The sequence below is a fragment of the Nylanderia fulva genome, unplaced genomic scaffold (genome assembly GCF_048542155.1).
Source record: "Nylanderia fulva isolate GAGA-0341 unplaced genomic scaffold, ASM4854215v1 Scaffold365, whole genome shotgun sequence".
NCBI classification, from domain to species: domain Eukaryota; kingdom Metazoa; phylum Arthropoda; class Insecta; order Hymenoptera; family Formicidae; genus Nylanderia; species Nylanderia fulva.
In genome coordinates, this window is record NW_028190439.1 from 910 (window position 1) to 18,417 (window position 17,508).

A 17,508-nucleotide genomic window follows, 5' to 3' on the forward strand; every position below is an offset into this window, starting at 1 on the left:
TGTTAAATTATAAAAAAATCTGTGGCGATTACATCGTCACATACTTCCCTGAAATTAATAAGGAAAACACGCATACGAATACGGACATTGACATATACGAAAAGGACAAAGGCACAAATAAATATAAATAAAATATTACAGACGAGACGAAAGACGAGTAGGACAGAAACAAACAAGTAAAAATAGATAGAAAATTCGCGAAGCCTCTCGAAGCCTAGCGAAGGGCGTTTTTGAGGCAAGGTATAAATAGGAGATTTTTAGATAACGAGAGATTCCGTCTTCGACAGTCGCCGCGCACGAACGCACGTTTATTAATCCGAGCGATATACCTATATGTATTCACACGTACAATTTGCATTGAAGAATATATTCAGTTGATTTAATCGTCGCATCACATTATTAATTCCCGCATCGTTCCTCCTAAGCAATCGCGACGCGCGAAAGAGACGCTAAAAATCTTTGACTTGATATCTCGGATCGACATGGATAAAAGAGCAGTAAGTATAAATAATGTACATAATAGTATTATTGTTTTCTACAGCGTATTTATTAGCCTATTATAAGTAATTGAGAAAGTTTGATAAGTTAGGTTAACCGGTGTTTTTCTTGTGTTTACTTTATATATGTAAGAAATAATAATATCCAAAAGAGGCCTTTGTGTAATTATGAAAAGTTGTGTTTGTGTATATGTATGAAAAATGTCTAGAGAAGGTTAGACGGAGACAAACTTTTTCTTTTTCTTTTAAAGTGTCGTTAATATATATATATATATATATATATATATATATACCTATGAAAAAACACAAAATAAATGTTTAATTACATCATATCTTAAACAAATAATTTGAATCTCCTTATATTTATGCAATAATGGTTGTCCAATGTATATAATATATGTATTCGGACACTTTTAAAGAGAGGGAGAGTGAGAGAGAGAGAAGGAGAGAAAAAGAGAGAGAAGGAGAGAGAAATATACTTTTGCAGAGTACAGTTTTTCTGATGATCTTTGTATTCATAAAGACATATAGGTAAAAGTTTATATAAAGTATTAAATTAGATTTAGATTGGTGGAGAGCAAGATTGTTGCAAGAAGCTTATTGTACGTAATGTATTTATGGCATTGAATCAGTCATTTATTGAAAATGCTAAAATGCAGAATATTGGAATATTGTAAATGGCATTGTTATATAACTTCTTTTGTTTTTATAATATGACAATGCATTCTTTCATATGTAGAATCGTCATGAGCGGATTTTGAAAAGGCAAGCTGAGGTGGAGCGTGAACGTAGATTGAGATTGCAATTATATGAAGAATATGAAGGATCAAGTGATTCATGTAACGCATCTCAACATTTAAAAGTACATGAAGAAGAGATTTTAGATTCACTAGAATTAAATACGGATGTTGAAGTGCAGGAACAAGAACAATTGGAACAAGAGCAAATAGAAAATGACAGTCAATATGAAAACGATATTTCAGGTGATAATAATACAGATTGGTCAGATAATATGGATTTGTCTGCAGAAAGTATACGAGAAGATATAACTGACAATGAATCTGATGAAGAATTTGACGTAGATGTCTATTTACGTATGGCTCTAACAGAATGGGCTTCTTATAATGTCTCAAAAAGAAAAGTAAACAGTTTGTTGAGTATTTTACACACAGTGCATCCAAATCTTCCTAAGTCATATACAACCTTGCTGAATACACCTAAGACTACGCCAGTGATTGAGATTGATAATGGACATGTGCGGTACAAAGGAATAAAAAAAAGTCTTAATTTTTTCTTAACTGAAAAATATTTAAATTCTCATGGACGAATACGATTGAATATCAGCATAGACGGATTACCTCTGGATAATAGTGGAAATTTGCATTTTTGGCCCATTTTAGGATCATTGGCTGACAATAAGATTTGTGAACCTTTTATTATTAGTGTTTATTTTGGTACAGAATTAAAACCTTCAACATTAGAACAATTTTTTGAAGAATTTATTAACGAAATAGAGGACCTTTATACAAACGGTTTTAATTTTAATGGTCATATTTATGATGTATCTATACATAACTTTATTTGTGATGCTGCAGCGAGATCTTTTGTGAAGTGTACCATTGGTCATAATAGATTATTTTCATGTGAAAAATGTGAAGTTGAAGGTGAATAGTACCATCACAGAATGGTTTATTTGAACAATGGACAGAAATGTACAGATCAATCTTTTGACAGAAGAAATCCTGAACACCATCAAGGATTATCACCATTAGAAGAGCGACTCAATATTCGAATGGTATCCCAATTCAGGCTTGAATATCTTCATCTTGTATGCGTTGGTGTGATGAAGAGATTTTTGATGCGATTATTAGAAATAAGAAACCGAGGCAAATTGAGAGATGAAAACATAGAAGCTTTTAAAAATACTTCAGCATAGATTGGGCAGTTTATTCCTAAAGAATTTAACTGAAAGCCTTATCGATTCAAAACGGTTGCTCATCTTAAGGCTACAGAGTTTAGAAGATTTTTACTATATGATGGTGTTAAAATAATAAAGGATCATACTCCTACGAAAATATATCACACTTTCTTACTCCTCCACTGTAGCATTTACATTTTAGCCTCTCCTTCACTCGTGCAGAATATTGCAATGAGAAATGTTGCTAGAATATTTTTAAATTTATTTGTACAATGTAGCAGTAATGTTTTTAGCCGTGACTTTGTTGTGTTTAATGTTCATGGACTTACTCATTTAGTTGATGAATGCGAAGAGCATGGATCCTTAAATTCATTTAGTGCTTTTCCATATGAAAACTATTTAAAAACAATCAAGCAATCATTACGATCGGGATATCATCCTTTGCAACAATTAGCAAGAAGGGATGCTGAAACCAATGGACACTTGTCAGAGCCGAAACATGTTATTGAGGGTATAGAACTGAGCGAAAATCATGTTGATCCTAATGAAACTGTTCAAGGGCAGCACTATAAGGTGCTTACCAGCAATAAATTTACATTGAGATGTGATGTTCCTGATCATTGCTTTAAAACTGAAGATGGATCTGTAGTTTTGTTGCGAAATATTATTTATTGTGAAGATAATGTAGTGATCCTACATGGACAACGATTTCATATACAGAAGAGTTATTATCAATACCCAATGGATTCATCCTTGATTGGCATCGTTCTTGTTTCACAATTAGATGAAACAGTTAGATCTTGGGAAATGAATGATACAATTATAAAATGTGTTCTTATTCCTGAAAATAATAGATCATATCTCTGTATTCCTCTTGCGCATGGTCCCTCTGATATATGACTATTGATAACGGTGAGGATCCGTTATATTGTCTGTTTACGTATTTGTACCGTAATATGCTACATGATTATTGTTTTTTACTATCTTATAGTCGACATTGGTTATTAGTTTAGTTTATTCTTTGTGGTGATATGATTTAAACTTTCAAATTTACACTTGTGGTTAAGGTTTCTCTGAGAAATCGGTTTTTGTGGAAACAAAAAGTAGCATTTTTACCTAGAATTTACTGTATTTATTTTATTATATTTAGTAGTGTGGCAAATTTATAGCAATATATGCATTTGTGAATAAGTGTGTATTTATATATGTTTTTGTAAAAGTATCAGCATTGTGTGTTTATTGTCTTGTATGAGAATATATGACTTCCTTTTCTTAACAATCAATTTATTAAAATAGGACGAATTTTAATTAAATCAAGCATACATTTACAAGTGTTACTGCAAATATTTTTAAAATACTTGATGCCGAATAAAAGTTGTCTATATTACTTATCATAATATTATAGCACTTTGACATTAGTCCATTACTTTTTAATATTGTATATATAATTTTAGGTCATTTTTTAAGTTTTATAAATCTTGGTTTTTTCAGTATGCTGTGGTGGCTTTCGCGAGAGACAAACAAGAGGAAGAAGAAACAGTTGCAGTGGTTCCTGTTAAATGGATTGACAAACATGACGATGAAATTACTGATATGTTCTGGCCTCCAGAAAACTGGCCCGAAAAAGGATCAAGACTTGTACACTTAAAAAGATCTGTAAAAAATTGTATTGAGCCTAATATTCATTGGCCTCTTCATAAAGGATCCGTTCTTCACTTATACCGTCAGTTCATTAAATCTAATATGTCAATTTCTTTATATATGCTGTTATAGTCCGAATGACTATAACTATATTATATTATATTATATTAACATAGTTTTAATAATAAATTAGTAAGTCAGCTATTATATAATCATTTGAGAAACGTTCTCACGCTCTCGCGAAGCGCTTATCGCGAAAAGACGCAAACGCGATGAAACATAAGCGTTACGCCGAAACCCGCGGACCGCAAGCGAAGAATCAACCTGCTTCGCTTGCACCTAGATAAAAAGCGTGTGAATAAAAATTAGCCAATGAAAGAGCTTCTCTACATCTTCCCCCGAAAGATGTAGAAAAGGGCAGGAGACCACCGCGAACGGAAAGCGAGGCGACGAAGGCAGTTGCTAACGAAAATCCAAAAAGTCAAGTCGCTAATTAGAACCTAACTAAGAGTCGAAGACAAGCCGCAGAATATAAACTATCACCTGTAATCTGACTATCGAGAGCGAGCATACTTAACTAACCACCCAGGTGGGATTACACAGAATTAAACCAACTCAAGAAATAAGGGAAATAAAAGATTTATTCATATAAACAAGCAAAGTTAGTCAAAGTGGAGACGCCCGCCGATCCTAGGATCCTCATCCTTCAGTCGACTGAGACCCCAAAATTTTCCGTGCCTTCCCGGAGGCACAACAATTTGGTGGCAACGGTGGGATCTCAGCCGCAGGGCCGACGTCGTCTCTAAAATCTTTACAGCGGCGAAGACCCGTAAAAACACATACAATTATAACAAGTGTTAGACGGGCACGTCAGTAACTCTGACGGAAACAAGCAGAAGCCACGACTAGGAGAGAACGAGAGAGCGGGCAACATAAACAGTGCAACGAGTGATAAGCAGCAGAGAATCGAAAAGGATCGCCGACGTCCAAGGACAACGCCGACCTACGACAACCTCACGGGCAGCGCATCAACACGAGCGACGACCCGCCGTATCTATCACCAACACGGAGCCGCCGTTATCAGCCCACGAGCGATCGAGTTGCAGCAGCAGCAGCCGACCCGTATAGAGCGTAACGATGCGAGCCGTAATACTGTAAGTCCGAATTTATTTGATTGCGTGAATGTCGGAAGGTGACGAAACACCCCGACAAGCGATTAAAAACCAATCGTGGTTGCATAGTACACCTGTACGGTTAACGACGCGAGTATTGCCTTTAACTGCGCAAAATCTCGAAAGCGTTCGTAGAAATTTAGACAGCGACTTGACAAACGAAAATAATACCGAGTTACCTCCAAACGTAATAAACGAACGAGAATTTCCGTTTACTAGTTTTGACGCGAGTATATTCGCAAATAATCCAAGCGACTCCGTTCAAGTAACTCAAAACGAACCGCGTCGATTGCGACCGTATATCAGCCAAACTCCGAGTAGAGTATCTTCGCGAAGAGAATTTTCATTAACGTCATACGACAGCGAAATATTCGATCCTGAAGAAATTTATAGCGAAATAAATATGGCAGAAAATACAAACGCAAACGCAACTATTCCGCCAACCGCGATAGATGCCAAAATAAGCATACTCCGACAAACCCTTGCACAAATGGGACAGAATTTAGACGTCACGTCACAACAACCCTCCGTCGTAGCGCCCGGAGAAACTTCACAAATGCTTAATATAATACAAGCTATACATGCAGAGCTACATACACTAAACACACGTATGAATAGGATAGAAGCCGCACAGGCATACACACACACAGACGAACAGCGGGAGTCCGATTACGAGCCTCGTATGACTTACGGACGGACTGAGCGCGACGTACGAAATCGACGGAGTACTGCACGACAATATATGTCTCTAAAAGAAGCGCGAATGATGATACCCGAATTCGACGGTACATCGCGACACCGCCTTCAGGAATTTCTAAACGCATGCACATATACAATGCAAAACATACATCCCGGAGACGAAGAGTCTCTGATACAGGGCATACTATTTACTAAATTAAAAGGTAAAGCCATGCAAGTCTTCGAAACGCGAGACATACAAACGTTTGAAGAATTAAAGCAACAACTAGAGACCGCATACCAATGCAAGCAAAGTACTGCCCACTTGCAATTAGAATTTAATTCGCTAAAGCAGAAATATAAGGAGACAGCACAAAATTTCGGGCAACGCGTCGACCAGCTCGCTATGAATTTATACGATTCAATGATAGAGGGAGAAAACCAAACGAGCTCAGAGAAACGCACTATCTTACAAACGATCCAAACCCAAGCATTATTAAATTTTCAATTAGGGCTACGAAGCGACTTAAAGGTACTCGTACGCTCACAACGATATACGACGCTTCAAGAAGCGATAGCCGGCGCGAGCGCGGAAGAGAGATTTATCGGACCTAGCACGTCACGGGCAACAAATTCCTCGCTAAATAAGCCTGAATCAACGCGGTCAGGACAGCGAACGACGGGACAATGTTATAGATGCGGAAAACCCGGACATTACGGACGAGACTGTCGTAGCAAAGTCAACGTTCTACCGAAACCGGAAAAATCCTCGCGCGTATCCGCCATCGAAAAATTTTGCAATCATTGCAAAAAGCGTGGACATAACCGCGAAGAATGTTGGGAATTAAACGGACGACCGAAAAATAATACGCCCCCACGGAACAAGCCAGAGGATCGAAAAAAACCGCGAAGTATTAATAAAATAGATAATCAAAGAATCCGGCAAGAGAGAAATTCCGAGTCCGAACGTAGCAGCGATGAAGACGGAGAGCGCGGAGATAAGATTAAGAAGACTCGCGCGCTCGAATATCAGGTGACACACGTGCGCCGAACGCCGAGAGAAAGAGCGAGTTTAAATATAATTACTCTGCCTATGCGAGAAGCAAAACGCGGAAGAGTAAATATGCTTTACGATTCGGGAGCTACGATTTCATTGATAAAAGTGAAACACTTGAAGGGCGAGACCGAAATTTACAATAATAAAATAACCCTCGTTGGAATAACCGGTCATAAAGCAAAAACGATCGGAAAAATATACGCGACAATTGAGTTAAACGGAAACAAGATAAAACACGCGATTTACGTCGTGAAAGATGATTTCCCAATGGAATATGACGGGATCATAGGAATCGACTTCCTCCAGAAGCAGCAAGTCACGTGCGATTACAAAAAACGCGAATTACAAATCGGAAACGCCGTCCTAAAATTGCAACCGTACAACAAAATTATCTTAAAACCGCGTAGTGAAACAATTATACACGCAATAACAAATGATAATAAAACAGGGATCATTCAAGCCAAAGAAACCGCCCCAGGAATCTATATCGGACGATGTTTGGTAGAACCGAAGAATTACCAATGTCCCATCAGTGTAATTAATACAACTGATAAGCCGGTCGAGATACACACACCCCTCGTAACCGTAGAAGACGCTTGCGAAAATAACGCGCACGAATTGTACACGATACATATAGACGAGACTCCGAATCAATTAACGCGTGACGAACGAATTTGACAATTGTTACACACAAAGCATTTAAACGAGGAAGAAAGGAAAGCGATACAGAAAATATGCGAAGAATATAGCGACGTGTTTTATTTAAGCGGAGAACCACTGTCATGCACAGCAACGTTAAAACACGAGATAAGCACGCGCGCCGATACCTCACCCGTCAATGTGAGACCGTATCGCCTTCCCGAAAAACACAAATCAGAAGTGAACAAACAAGTACAGGAAATGCTAAAAGACGGAATTATTAGTACAAGCATTAGCCAGTGGAATGCACCGTTATTAGTAGTGCCAAAAAAGACTGACGCAACAGGCAAACCGCGATTAAGAGTAGTAGTCGATTTCCGAAAGTTAAATGAATTAACTATAGGCGACTCATTCCCACTGCCGAATATTACCGATATTTTGGATCAGCTGGGAAACGCGAAGTATTTTACGACGCTCGACCTTGCATCTGGATATCACCAGATACCGATGGCCGAGCGCGACAAAAATAAAACAGCCTTCTCGACTCCCTACGGACACTACGAGTTTAATAGAATGCCGTTTGGACTTAAAAACGCGCCTGCGACTTTCCAACGACTTATGAACTCAGTGCTAACCGGGATACAAGGACTCCGATGTCTCGTTTATCTCGACGACATCGTTATATACGGATCCAGTTTAGAGGATCACAACAGAAGACTCGCGGAAGTATTACAACGCCTACGGAAACATAGTCTTAAACTACAGCCTGACAAATGCGAATTTTTACGAAAAGAGGTAATATACCTTGGACATATTATTTCCGAAAACGGTATACTGCCAGATCCGTCGAAATTAGAGGCGGTAAAAAATTTTCCGACACCACGGAAAGTAAAAGACGTACAATCGTTTATCGGACTAGCGGGTTATTACCGGAAATTTATAGAAAATTTTTCGCGAATCGCAAAACCGTTAACAAAATTAACGAAGAAAACGGAAACGTTCGAATGGAAAAACGAACAACAAATCGCGTTTGAAAAATTGAAGGAAAAATTAACGACAGCGCCAGTGCTAAAGTATCCGGATTTCAATGAAGAATTCAACGTGACTACCGATGCCTCGGACTATGCAATCGGAGCCGTACTATCACAAGGAACGGTAGGCAAGGATAGACCTATCGCATACGCCAGCCGAGTATTATCTCGCGCGGAACAAAATTATAATACTACGGAGAAGGAACTATTGGCAATTGTATGGGCTGTTAAACATTTTCGACCATACATTTATGGCACAAAGTTTAAAATAATTACCGATCATAAACCCTTGATATGGCTATTCAATATAACTGACCCCGGGTCTAGATTAATCCGTTGGAGACTGAAACTCGAGGAATATGATTATGAAATCATACACAAGGCCGGACGAGCAAACGCGAATGCCGACGCGCTAAGCCGACAAGTAACCCGAGATATCAACGAGGAGACAAAAAATAGAATCTTCACGTTAGAAGAAGACGAAGAAGAAAAAGAAGAGGAAGAATTCGCAGATAATACAAGGAAATATTCTGAAGAGGAAAAGAAACAAATACTCTATGAATATCACGATGCACCCACAGGAGGGCATCAAGGAATCGAACGAACAATCAAAAGAATTCGATTAAACTATAACTGGCCAGGATTGACAAAAGATGTCGAACAATATATCGCAAAATGCAAATCCTGCCAAAAAAATAAATTATCGCGCCGAATAAAAGCACCCCTCGTAATCACAGATACTCCGAATAAACCATTTGAAAAATGTGCATTAGATATCGTCGGACCGTTAACAGTTACCACTAACGGAAACAAATATTTACTAACATTTCAGGATAGCCTGACGAAACTCAGTAAAGCGATACCGATCGCAAATCAGGAAGCAAATACCGTCGCGAAAGAGTTCGTTACGAAAATAATTTTCGAACACGGCATTTCCGAAAAAATTTTAACAGACCAAGGCACAAATTTTATGAGCAAAGTATTTAAAAATATATGCAAATTTTTAAGAATAAAAAAGATACAAACAACCGCGTATCACCCCGAGAGTAATGGAGCATTAGAAAGATCGCACCGCACATTAGCCGAATATTTGCGACAATATATAAATGCTGACCAAACCGACTGAGATGAATGGGTGCCATACGCAATGTTTACATATAATACCACTCCTCATTCAGCTACGGGATATACCCCCTTTGAACTAATATATGGACGACAAGTCGAACTACCGACGGCACTAACAAAACCGCCTAAACTGACGTATAATTACGATGACTATCTACAGGAACTAAGGGAAAGAATACGTGCCTCAAATCAACTTGCGAAAGAAAATATTAAAGAGGAAAAAATAAAATCGAAAGAATACTTTGATAAATCCGCGAAAGAAACCGAATTTAAAATAGGCGACAAAGTACTCGTATACGACGAGACACTCCGACGCGGACGATCCAAGAAATTAGACGCATTATGGGCAGGACCGTATACAATAATAGAAAAAAATTCAAGCGTAAATTACACAGTAAAAAAAGGAAGAAGAGCGATACGCATACACACAAATAGATTAAAATTATTTATTGAAAATTAGGACTTACCTAATTGTCTGCTTCGTCCTCGCGACATAAACGCCCATAAGGAAGAGGCCGCCCCTCTTGCAAAGCCCTCAAAGTCTGCATGGCCGGAATCATAAATCCCTCCTCGGGAGGCACCAAAGCAACTTCGCGCACAACGCGCACACCAGACCTCACATTTACACTTACGTGTAAAGAAAATGGAAAAGAGCTAGCCGCATATCTTGCGACAGCCCCCAAAGCCCGTTCGAAACGGCCGGTCGGCAATGCGGGCCCCACAACTGGGCCCACAGATCGAAGAAATCTCAAACACGAGAAGCATAGCGGTTCCCACCAGGGCACAAACTCCACATGGCATCGCGAACAATCGAACCACATGTCGGAACCAACCATTTTTTTTTTGAAGACGCAACGATAGTAATAAATCAAAGGTTGTCATAAGACTAAAGGGACGACAGGAGACATATAGACCGAACGCCCCTCTTGCTTGATAAAAAATTGCAAACGAAAGCATATTCAAGATCAGGACAAATGTAATGTTAGACAATATACCTCGTCCCGCACGATATGGATAACCTTACACCAAGAAGACACTTAGCTATACTCGACCTCCGCTGAACAGACAATAACCATACGATGCGACGGACGATCAGAAAGTAAAGTAATCAACAACACAGGCGAGATTACATTAAACGAAAATTGTAAACTGACAACAACAGACACAACATTACAAACGGCAGGAAAACTGTACGGAAATACCTTAGAAACTTTCCTACCAAATATAAATATAACAATTCCACGAGACAGAAAAATAGGACATGATCAGGACACATTAGAAAACATCTCACAACATCGTTTGGAATTGACAAAACTCAGAGACAAAATAGAAACTATAGACAACGACTTACAAAACAACGAACAAAATTTTTATGCACGGAAGCAATTTGTCTACCCAATGACATTTACCGGAACAGTAATGACAGTAGCTACAATATTCATTTTAACATGGATAATAATAATAAAAAGAAAAAATAAAAACAAAAAACAACCGAAAACTACAACAAATATTGACTTCGAAATACCGAGATCAATCCTAAGAAGAAGTCAAAGTACTAGAATTTAAGAAACGATTGTAACACTATACTGTAACGGGAAACCACCATTATATGTAAGTTAAGAAATTAAGAACGAAAAACTTCGTACCTCCGTTTTTCTTTTTCAACGGGGGAGGAATGTTATAGTCCGAATGACTATAACTATATTATATTATATTATATTAACATAGTTTTAATAATAAATTAGTAAGTCAGCTATTATATAATCATTTGAGAAACGTTCTCACGCTCTCGCGAAGCGCTTATCGCGAAAAGATGCAAACGCGATGAAACATAAGCGTTACGCCGAAACCCGCGGACCGCAAGCGAAGAATCAACCTGCTTCGCTTGCACCTAGATAAAAAGCGTGTGAATAAAAATTAGCCAATGAAAGAGCTTCTCTACATCTTCCCCCGAAAGATGTAGAAAAGGGCAGGAGACCACCGCGAACGGAAAGCGAGGCGACGAAGGCAGTCGCTAACGAAAATCCAAAAAGTCAAGTCGCTAATTAGAACCTAACTAAGAGTCGAAGACAAGCCGCAGAATATAAACTATCACCTGTAATCTGACTATCGAGAGCGAGCATACTTAACTAACCACCCAGGTGGGATTACACAGAATTAAACCAACTCAAGAAATAAGGGAAATAAAAGATTTATTCATATAAACAAGCAAAGTTAGTCAAAGTGGAGACGCCCGCCGATCCTAGGATCCTCATCCTTCAGTCGACTGAGACCCCAAAATTTTCCGTGCCTTCCCGGAGGCACAACAATGCATATATTATCAATTTTTGATTAAATAAATTTTTGTGCAATAAATATAAAAATTATTATTTTTAAACTGATAATTGTAAGTGAATATGATGATGCAGTCAGAGGTTTGAAGAAAGCTGAAGATAACACATCCCTTGAAACAGAAGCAGATAACGCCCCACGAAGGAGGAAGCCACCAAAGCGATACATTGATGATTCTGATGAAGATAGTGAAGACAAGGAAAACACTTTACCATCTCGAAAAGAAAAAGTTTATCGCAAAAGTAAAATTAGAAAACTTAGTGAAAGTAGTAGTGATAACGGCAGCGAAACTTTGCCTGAAATCAACTCTGATGCCTTGAAGGCAGTTAAAGATAGTATCCATCTGAATCAAGTGCAAGATAAAGAGATGGAGAAAGTGACCAGAAAAGAATCTGTGTTATCTGTTCATAAAAATATCGAATTTAGAGTCCAGAAGTTTCAAGACAATTCCAGCCAAGATAGTGAGCGAAAGCAAAGACAACTGCAAAAGATTCGCGATAATCAATCTCAAAGTAATATTAAGAAGCACGAAAAACAGCAGGAAATGGATCATACCAAACAGAAGTTTCTGTCAGTATCAAGCAAGGACCATACATCTTTGAATAGTAAAACTTCTACAATTCTCTCTCCACCTGATTTTACAAGTGATGATGCTCAAGACTCTCTTTCATTACACTCAATGCGGATAAACAATCCTGATAAAGGATCTTCATGTTCGTTGGTACAGACTTCTGCTGATTCAAGTTCTGGTACAAATGAAGAACATTTTTCTTTGCCGAATACAAAGGCTAATCAAAGTTACTCCTACAATTTTAAGAATAAAGGTATTTATTTGCGTTTACGGTTTAGATAGTTATTGTTTTGACATTCTTTGCAGATGTTTAATAGACTTTATTATTTTAGGTGATGGCTGCAAACATTGTCACAGTGAATAGAAGTTGAGCAGCACAGTACTTCTGGAAATTAGCAAAAAATTAGATTCAGTACTGATTAACCAGGCAATCATTGTTCGGTCTGTCAATCCAGATCATGCTAAATCCATGATATTTTCTAAAATTCCATCTATTCCATTAAAAACAAAAAAGGACTTTCAGAAAATGGAGACGGTTTTAGCAGCTAATCGCATCAATTATGAATCTGTGGTATGTCTTATATCATGTTATTATAATATATGTATTGTATTGTTGCGTCCTCGGGACGCCTCTCGCTCAGTCACTCACACACAGTCACTCTCACTCGCGCGCGAAATAAAGACACTCGCATAATAGGGAAATGAACTTTAATATGAGGAACCAATACACGAAACCAATGAAATATAACAAATAGTGCATTCGTAATGCAAAGAAGCTCCGGTCTCGGAAAACGTCCGCACGATGCGACCGCTAGACCAAAACTGTCATGTCTCCCGAAAACAGAAGAAGACCCTTAGTTGTTTAACAACAACTCCCTTGACGACGATCTCCCGGAGGCGTAAAGAGTTGATCCCGCGAAAAGTATCACCCGATACAAAGATGTAGATCCAGGGGCGTAACACGGGGGCGCAACACTGCCCCCCTTCTTCAAAATTGTCGTCCCGACAATTCTCACGGAGATTGAAGACCCAGGACTCTGACGCTGCTATTAGGGCACCAACGATACTCCGCTCTCCCTTAGCTGCTGCTACAGGTTACCGAACGAAACGCCTGGTCCCTCTCTTTTTGCGTCTACACTGTCCGGACGAATCCTGCTCTCCCTTAGCTGCTGCTACAGGTTACCGAGCTTCGCCCTCCTCCTCTCCGTACTCGAACTGTTTTTTTGAAGAAAAATTGGCCAGATTTTTCCCATAACAGTCGAGTTGATAGAAGATATCCCTGCTGTCTTCGCGGTTTCACTATACTCGCCGTCTCCCGGAAGGATAACGAAATGGTCCATGAATCTTCAGACAAAGGGGGGGAATATCTTCCGTGGACCCAACGTTCCTCGTGAACACCCTAAGTCTCTGTCCCGGCATTTGCCCTCAGTCTCGTGGGAAAACCACGGATCAAAAACCACGAGAAGGACAGTCTTTAACGTGATGAACCAAATGACCAATCTTCTGAAGATAAGACGGTCTTCTCAATTGAAAGGAGCCAGTTGCCCTCGATGAGTAATGGTCGCAGGAACTTCCTCAGAGAATTCTCTTGTAACAAAAACTCAGGCAAGCCTCTTCTTAAAAATTTCCAACTAGAAAAGAAAACATTCCTTACGCAGAATAAATTCTCCAATTAAAAAAATGCACTTACAAATATACACACAAACACAACTCTCCAATTCCTAGCAATCTTTATTTGAGTTTTGTACTATTTCTAATTAACAATCAATATTTCTATCTAAAAATGGAGCTAATCTATCTGCATGCACTACTTTCTTCCGATGTCTGGGTGTCTTCTGAATGCAGTACACCACATCGTTGAATTTCTTTATAATAGAGAAAGGTCCTTCTAACACTACAATCAATAAGATCAACAAAATTGGACGTCGGGGCGTTTTCTGTAAGAATTGAATTTTCCCCGAAAAAATTCAACTACCTCTAGTTTTCCTTCGCCTCAGGACATTGAAAACGCAAATGCCCAATCTTCCCGCAAGACCAACATTCTGTCTCTTTGGCCGAAAAGTTGTTCGCTTGCGCTTCCCCTTTCGAGTCAAACCGTTTGCTTTTCTTTTTTTCGGAATCGGTTCGCGCGTCGCTCCTCTCTCCTTTTTGATAATTTTGACTTATTTTGCCGTAATTTCCTTTATTACTAAAATTGTCTCTTTTTCTATCAAAACTATCCCCCTGAATTATTTTATGGCCTTAGCTCTTTCTATAGCCAAATTTAAGGATGTAATTCCCTCCAGTTGAAGGGTTCTTTTGACAAACCCGTCTATTAATGCCGAGACAAATTGCGCGCATGCTATTTTATCGCGGACCGCATATGGACGTTCGGGGTAAGCCAGACGCGACAGTCTCTCAAGTTCGGCTCCAAAGGAAGCGAAATCCTCTCCATATTTTTGTTTCCGTGTCGTAAAAAGATAGTAATAATTTTGCGTCAAGTTTCCGTCTTCAAAAAGCAACTCTAATTTTGATTTTAATTCCGCGAATGTTAATTCTTCAAAATTCTCGACATTTTCTAAAACGGACCGAGCTTTTCCCCTTAAATTTGCAGCGAGAGTAATCATTTTTGCTTTCTCATCCCAATTATTCGCAACGGCTATCAAAAGAAATTGGGAGAGGAACTCCCGCAGCGGAACCCTTCCATCGAATGTATCGGGCTTCAGTTTTAAGCCCGTTTTCGCACGAAAGTTACCGGTCGTCTCGCCCGCCTTTATCATGGCACTCGCGGCTATCGCGGCACTCGCGGTACTCGCGCAAGCTAAATTCAGTCGTGTATCCCCAGAAGCTCTTATATTAGAAGGACTTAGCTGGTTAGTTTGCTGCGAGGAGATCCTCAATTCGAGCTGGTGCAGCTGTTCGTCCTTCTCTCGGAGAAGAGTCTCAAAGCGAGCTTGCTGATGTTCTCGTTCGGCCCGCATTTCTCGTAGTTCTCGCAGTGCGGTCTGCAACGCATCCGTCTCGTCTATCTCCTTCATCGTTGTTCGGGAACGCGTCGCTTTCGGCGAATGTTGAGTCGTCATTTTGGCGTTCTCTCAGGAAGATGCGATTCTTTCGGTTTTGATCCCGGCTGAGCCCCCAAAATGTTGCGTCCTCGGGACGCCTCTCGCTCAGTCACTCACACACAGTCACTCTCACTCGCGCGCGAAATAAAGACACTCGCATAATAGGGAAATGAACTTTAATATGAGGAACCAATACACGAAACCAATGAAATATAACAAATAGTGCATTCGTAATGCAAAGAAGCTCCGGTCTCGGAAAACGTCCGCACGATGCGACCGCTAGACCAAAACTGTCATGTCTCCCGAAAACAGAAGAAGACCCTTAGTTGTTTAACAACAACTCCCTTGACGACGATCTCCCGGAGGCGTAAAGAGTTGATCCCGCGAAAAGTATCACCCGATACAAAGATGTAGATCCAGGGGCGTAACACGGGGGCGCAACAGTATAATGCATGTTAAAAATTTACTAGGCAATTATGATAATCACATTTCATGCCTTAACAGCGAGATCTGCTTTATTCTAAATGTGGCAGTTTTGGTACATCTTCTACTCCCTCAGAACGTAGTGTCACAGGGAACATTTTGTCCAAATTGATCTCAAATGATCTTGCCAAATTAATAAGTTGGAGTGGATCAGAAGGCGATAAGATAAAATTTTCTGAAACACAACTATGTGAAGTTGTATTTGGCAAGTATCTCGATTTTTTAAATTTATTACGTAAATCTCATAATTTTCATTCTAATTATATTAAGTTATTTTTTTAATACTTATAATATATGAAATATATATCAGTGTTTCTTTTGTTAATAATATTAATTTATTGCAATTGTTTTTGTGTATAGGTGCAGTTAAATTACGTTTTCCTGATAGCTTTCTTATTAAAGCTGAAGCAAAAATCAAGCGTTGGTTTCAAACTGCAAATGGAAGGAAAGTTAATGAGTCGCAAAATTCTGATGCCTAATAAAACCATCTCTGGCTGTACGATTGTATTATGTATACCGTTTGACATTGTTGTGCCATTGTAAGGTGTACTTTTCAACTTTTGCTTTTTCGTACCGCAACAGCCATGCTTCTTTTTGTTAGCTATCGTCATTACTGTAACCCGAATCTGAACTACACGAACAGTTTATAAGGTCTACGACCCCTCTGATGCCTGAAGTATATTATAAGTAAAGTACATATCTAGTACCTAAGTACATTATTTTTTAGTTTTTCTTATTATTTTTGAGTTATTATTTACGTTCGTTTATATATTTTCTATTCTTGGCAGAGTTGAACAATGAAAACATTATTATTTATTATATGTGCAATGTTTAGTTTTTATTACGAGATTGATGAATTTTTGTTATGTTATTGATGTTTCCAATATGGAAATTTAACAGATAAAATGTCTTTCAATATTTGTTTAACATATAACGTTTCTTTTATGCGAAGTTTACATGATTTTTGATGATACTACGATTTTTCAGTCAGTTTATGAGTTACTTTTAATTATTTTTTTGTTATACGACTGATTGTGCTAGAGTTAATTTGCGTATATCTCATATGTGACAAGGTTTTGTAATGTTTCTTTTATGACTAGTATAATAGATAATAAGAGTATCCAAAAAATCTATATAGATATCTATATAGATATATATATAATATATATAATGCTCATATAAATAAAAAATATTGATAAACATTTGTAACTATTGAATTTTTTATTTAAAAGTTATTTAATTGTAATTGCATTTTATGATCAAGCAAATAAATTTAAAATACATATATTCGATTAAAAACTGCTGCTTTTAACATATTAAA

General features: G+C 38.4%; 1 pseudogene; it reads left to right on the top strand.

The window, feature by feature from the left end:
* Window positions 1-482: 482 nt before the first annotated feature.
* LOC146722128 (uncharacterized) lies at window positions 483-16,977 on the top strand (annotated as a pseudogene).
* The last annotated feature ends 531 nt before the right edge of the window (window positions 16,978-17,508 follow it).